Source organism: Heterodontus francisci, chromosome 18 (assembly GCF_036365525.1).
Source record: "Heterodontus francisci isolate sHetFra1 chromosome 18, sHetFra1.hap1, whole genome shotgun sequence".
Classification (NCBI taxonomy): Eukaryota; Metazoa; Chordata; class Chondrichthyes; order Heterodontiformes; family Heterodontidae; genus Heterodontus; species Heterodontus francisci.
In genome coordinates, this window is record NC_090388.1 from 75,157,689 (window position 1) to 75,164,240 (window position 6,552).

Below are 6,552 nucleotides of genomic sequence, written 5' to 3' on the forward strand. Positions count from 1 at the left end.
GCTTGTAAGGGTGAATGTGCTTTGCGTGGACCGGAAGCATACAGAATGGGAAAATCGTGACATCACTCAGCATCTAATGCTGATTTGGCACCCTACCTTCCATATTGTTCCTTGCAAGTCCTGTTAACGCCCTCTCAAATAGTCACAGCTGAACATGTATTCAGCTGCACATGGAACCACCCCACCCGGCCCCCACTAGCTCTATTCAAAGGCATAAGCATAGGACTTACAGCATGGGGTGCTTTTGACTTTCTTTTGCAGAGTTAGTGGAAGTACCATGTTGTTGGAGATGTTCTTAAAAGTTGTTGGAGTCAGGAGTGAGTGGTGCTGGACCTTTCCAAGGAGTTCAGTAGAGTTTGAGGGCCTGTCAACAGAAAGACTATAATCACTCATGGGGGCTATAGCCTCTCTTGGGATGCCGCACATTAGGGACTTGAAGCACAGGCTGCAGAGAGGGGAAGTTGTGCGGTGAGGGAGGAGGAGGAGAGCTCTCAATATAAGGCCATGCCCACCAAGGGTCTTCAACGAGCAGTTCTCCTACCTCCATCTCAGCAGTGTCTGAGGCAGCTATAATCCACCAAAGTGGTGGTCAGTGAACTGTGCCATCTCCTCCAAGCAGTCGCAGAGCAGGGCAAGGACAGCACTGGCAGTGGCTGTGAAGATCACTGTAGCCCTCAATTTCTCTGCCTGTCGACCCTTCCAAGCTGGAGCTGGTGACATTGCAAACATCGCACAGTTCACTGGGTATCACTGCATCAAGCAGCTAATAGAGGCACTGTACACTGGGAGAGGGGACTTCATAGAGAAGAAGGAGGAGCGGGCAGGCTTTACCAGGGTAGCAGGATTTCCAATGATACAGGGAGCCATCAATTGTATGCACGCAGCTCTGTGATCACTGCATCGCAATGGGAAGATATACTGGAACTGCAAGAAATATCATTCCCTTAATGTGCATTTGGTGTGTGACCATGCACAAAGCATCATGTTGGTGAACGCCCGCTATCTTGGTCGCAACCACGATGCTTTCATCCTGCATCAGTCAGCTGTTCCCGCCATATTTGAGACATCTGGATGCACCGCAGGCTGGCTGCTTGGTGACAAGGGCTATCTGCTCTACAGGGGTCGCATGCCTTCCCTCCGCTGCTTGAACACACATGGATAGCGTGCATACAATGTGATCTGTGCTGCTACCAGGAACATCAGTGCGCTCAAACAATAGTTCTGCTGCCTGGACTGTTTGGGCTGAGCCCTTCAAGACTTGCTGAAACATGTCCCCAAATTTGTGCTGGTCTGCTGCATGCTACACAACCTGGCTCTCATGAGGGTGCAGCAAAGACCTCAGAAGGAAGAGAGGAGGAAAGGGAAGAGGAGGAAGGGAGTAGGCATCGGGGAACCCACCGCTTCAGATGGGCTGTCCCTGAGCAGTTAATCAGACTCCTTTTCACTTAAAATCATCCCCACATCACCGCTGCTGCACAATTCCCCACCTTTCCATCTCTCTGCTACGGACCATCGCAATGTCCTCTTGGCCAAAATCCTGAAATAAACCTCCCAACTTTTCCAACAACACTTCCAATAATACATACAAAACTGAACTATTCGCCCTTGTGCATTTCCTTAGTGCTAGTCTTGTGGTTGTCTCTGCCTTGCCTAATGGTGCTACACCGTGTTACCCCAGTAGCTGCAGCAGATTGATGGAAGGCTGCTGACTTTCAGAGGAGAGTACAAATGGCCTAGGAGGACAGCCTCGAGCAGCTCTGGGCCTTGAGAACCTGGCTTCTAACCGCATTATTTTGGCACGGGCAGCAACAGTCTGGACTGGCTGGCTGAGAGGCCACAGCTGAGTGGCAGTGGTGGGAGCCAGAATGCTGTCCTCCTGTGAAAGGACAGCAGGTTGATGCACCAGGGCAGTGCCTCATCAATCCTAGTAAACTGCTGAAGCACAGAATGCTGACTGCACTGAGAGGCTGCAAGCCTCTTTGAGCACTGGTATCGCAGTCATGATGGCAGCAGTCTGACCTTGCGTGGCACCAAGCTGGTGCCAAATTTGCAGATTACACAAAATTGTGTGGGAGGGTGAGTTGTGAGGAGGATGCAGAGAGGCTTCAGGGTGATTTGGACAAGTTGAGTGAGTGGGCTAATGCTTGGCAGATGCAGTATAATGTGGATAAATGTGAGGTTATCCACTTTGGTAGCAAAAACAGGAAGGCAGATTATTATCTGAACGGCTATAAACTGAGAGAGGGGAATATGCAGCGAGACCTGGGTGTTCTCGTACACCAGTCACTGAAGGTAAGCATGCAGGTGCAACAGGCGGTAAAAAAGGCAAATGGTATGTTGGCCTTCATAGCGAGAGGATTCGAGTACAGGTGCAGAGATGTCTTGCTGCAATTATACAGGGCCTTGGTGAGGCCACGCCTGGAATATTGTGTGCAGTTTTGGTCTCCTTATCTGAGGAAGGATGTTCTTGCTATAGAGGGAGTGCAGCGAAGGTTTACCAGACTGATTCCTGGGATGGCGGGACTGACATATGAGGAGAAATTAAGTCGGTTAGGATTATATTCGCTGGAGTTCAGAAGAGTCAGGGGGGATCTCATAGAAACCTTTGAAATTCTAACAGGACTTGGTTTGGTCGATGCAAGAAGGATGTTCCTGACGGTGGGGGAGTCCAGAACCAGGGGTCATAGTCTATTATACCAAGTAAACCTTTCAGGACTGAGATGAGGAGAAATTTCTGCACCCAGAGAGTGGTGAGCCTGTGGAATTCGCTGCCACAGAAAGCAGTTGAGGCCCAAAACATTGTATATTTTCAAGAAGGAGTTAGATATAGCTCTTGGATCTAAAGGGATCAAAGGGTATGGGGCGAAAGCAGGAACAGGTTACAGAGTTGAATGATCAGCCATGATCATAATGAATGACGGAGCAGGCTCGAAGGGCCGAATGGCCTACTTCTGCTCCTATTTTCTATGTTTCTAAGATGAATTCAACGACTTTGGTCACAAGTGTGAAGTCATTGAACCTTTTATGGTACTGGGTTCAGGTCGTGAGGGCCAGGCTGCTTAAATTAAGCTCTGTGGCTACCTGCTTCCATTCCCTTCATGGTGTATGTCTGGAGGGCCTCCTGGCCCCATGTGGATGTATGACTTCTCTCCTCCAAAATGATTTGGAGGAAAGTATAGGTGGTCTGATTAGCAAGTTCGCAGACGACACTAAGATTGGTGGAGTAGCAGATAGTGAAGGGGACTGTCAGAGAATACAGCAGAATATAGATAGATTGGAGAGTTGGGCAGAGAAATGGCAGATGGAGTTCAATCAGGGTAAATGCGAGGTGATGCATTTTGGAAGATCCAATTCAAGAGTGAACTATACAGTAAATGGAAAAGTCCTGGGGAAAATTGATGTACAGAGAGATTTGGGTGTTCAGGTCCATTGTTCCCTGAAGGTGGCAACGCAGGTAAATAGAGTGGTCAAGAAGGCATACGGCATGCTTTCCTGCATCGGACGGGGTATTGAGTACAAGAGTTGGCAGGTCATGTTACAGTTGTATAGGACTTTGGTTCGGCCACATTTGGAATACTGCGTGCAGTTCTGGTCGCCACATTCCCAAAAGGATGTGGATGCTTTGGAGAGGGTGCAGAGGAGGTTCACCAGGATGTTGCCTGGTATGGAGGGCGCTAGCTATGAAGAGAGGTTGAGTAGATTAGGATTATTTTCATTAGAAAGGCGGAGGTTGAGGGGGGACCTGATTGAGGTGTACAAAATCATGAGAGGTATAGACAGGGTGGATAGCAAGAAGCTTTTTCCCAGAGTGGGGGATTCAAATACTAGGGGTCACGAGTTCAAAGTGAGAGGGGAAAAGTTTAGGGGGGATATGCGTGGAAAGTTCTTTACGCAGAGGGTGGTGGGTGCCTGGAACGCGTTGCCAGCGGAGGTGGTAGATGCGAACACGATAGCGTCTTTTAAGATGTATCTAGACAGATACATGAATGGGTAGGAAGCAAAGAGATACAGACCCTTAGAAAGTAGGCAACATGTTTTGGTAGAGGATCTGGATCGGCGCAGGCTTGGAGGGCCGAAGGGCCTGTTCCTGTGCTGTAATTTTCTTTGTTCTTTGTCCTCCTTTCCACATCCTGGACTAAGACCTCCAGCGTTGTATCAGCCAACCTTGGAACTCTCTATCTGCTGCTTCAGTGGTCCATCCCTGGAATACTTTTGCAGACATTTTCATCAGCCGCTGTAGTCTGAATACACCTCTCCTTTAGAAGTGTTAGGTTGCCTTTAGGAACTGCATGCAAGCGATGATTTGTGCTCGCCATGTACACACCTGGGGCCCCTTGCTGAGCATACAGCCAGTCAGCAGCGTGGTCAGCACTGGGCTGTATACCACAATCATTGAGTGTCTCCATTGTGTTGTGTGGCACTACCACCATACTAAATGGGATAGATTCAGATTAGATTTAGCAGTTCAAAACTGGGCATCCATGAGGCACTGTGGGCCATTAGCAACAGCAGAATTGTATTTAACCACAATCTGTAACCTCATGACCCAGCATATCCCTTACTCTACCATCATCACTTAGCCAGGTGGTCAACCCTGGTTCAATGAGGAGTGTAGGAGAGCATGTCAGAAGCACCACAAGGCATACCTAAAAATTTGGTGCCAACTGGTGAAGCTACAACTAAGGACTACAAACATGATTAACAGAGGAAGCAGCATGCTATAGACAGAACTAAGCAATCCCAGAACCAACAGATCAGATCAAAGTTCTGCAGTCCTGCTACATTCAATTATGAATGGAGGTGGACAATTAAACAACTAACAGGAGGAGAAGGCTCCATGAACATTCCCATGCTGAATGATGGCAGAGCCCAGCGTGTTAGTGCAAAAGACAGGGCTGAAGCGTTTGCAACCATCTTCAACCAGACGTGCCGAGTGGATGATCCATCTTGGCCTCCTCCTGAGGTCCCCAGCATCACAGATGCCCGTCTTCAGCTAGTTTGCTTTACTCAATATATCGTGAAACAGCTGAGCATACTGGACATAGCAAAGGCTATGGACCCTGACAACATTCTGCCTGTAGTGCTGAAGACGTCAGCTACAACACTGGCATCTACCCAACAATGTGGAACATTTCCCAGGTTCGCCCTGTCCATAAAAAGCAGGACAAATCCAATCTGGCCAATTACCGCCCCATCAGTCTACTCTGAATCATCAACAACATGGTGGAAGGTATCTTTGACAGTGCTATCAAGCAGTACTTACTCACCTATAACCTGCTCATCAATGCTCAATTTTGATTCTGCCAGAACCACTCGGTTCCTGACCTCAGTACAGCCTTGGTCCAAACATGGACAAAAGAGCTGAATTCCAGAGGTGAGTTGAGAGTGACTGCCCTTGACATCAAGGCAGCATTTGACCAAGTCTGGCATCAAGGAGCCCCCAGTAAAATTGAAATCATTGGAAATCTGGGGGAAATCTATCCACCGGCAGGAGTCATACCTAGCACAAAGGAGGATGGTTGTGATTGTTGTAAGGCAATCATCTCAGCCCCAAGACATCGCTGCAGGAGTTCCTCAGGGCAGTGTCCTAGGCCAAGCCATCTTCAGCTGCTTCATCAATTACATTCCTCCAACATAAATGGAGATGTTCGCTGATGATTGCACAGTGTTCAGTACCATTTGTCACTCTTTAGATACTGAACCAGTGCACGTCCGCATGCAGCAAGAGCTGGACCACAATCAGGCTTGGGCTGATAAGTGGCAAGCAACATTCGCACTGCAGAAATGCCAGGCAATGATCACCGCCAACAAGAGCAATTCCAACCATCACCTCTTGACATTCAATGGCATTACCATCGCTGAATCCCCCATCAACATCCTGGGGGTTGCCATTGACCAGAAACTTACCTAGACCAGCCATATAGAGTCATAGAGTTATACAGCACAGAAACAGGCCCTTCGGCCCATCGTGTCTGTGCTGGCCATTAAGCACCTATCTATTCTAATCCCATTTTCCAGCACTTGGCCCGTAGCCTTGTATGCTGTAGCATTTCAAGTGCTCATCTAAATACTTCTTAAATACTGTACCTACAAGTGCAGGTCAGAGGCTGGGAATTCTGCTCTCTGGCAAGTAACTCATCTCTGAACTCCCCAAAGTCTTTCCACAATCTACAATGCACATGTCAGGAATGTGATGGAATACTCCCCACCTACCTGGATGAGTGCAGCTCCGAGGAAGTTCAACACCATCCAGGACAAAGCAGTCCGCCTGATCAGCACCATATCCACCACCTTAATCATTCACTCCCTACACCACCGACGCACAGTGGCCGCAGCGTGTTCCATCTACAAGATGCACTGCAGCAACTTGTCAAGGCTGCTATGACAGCACCTTCCAAACCCAGAACTTCTACCACTAGAGGGACAAGGGCAGCAGCTGCTTAGGAACAGCACCACCTGCAAGTTCCCCTCCAAGTCGCACACCATCCTGACTTGGAAACATATCAGTTCTGAAGAAGGGTCACTGACCTGAAACGTTAACTCTACTTCTCT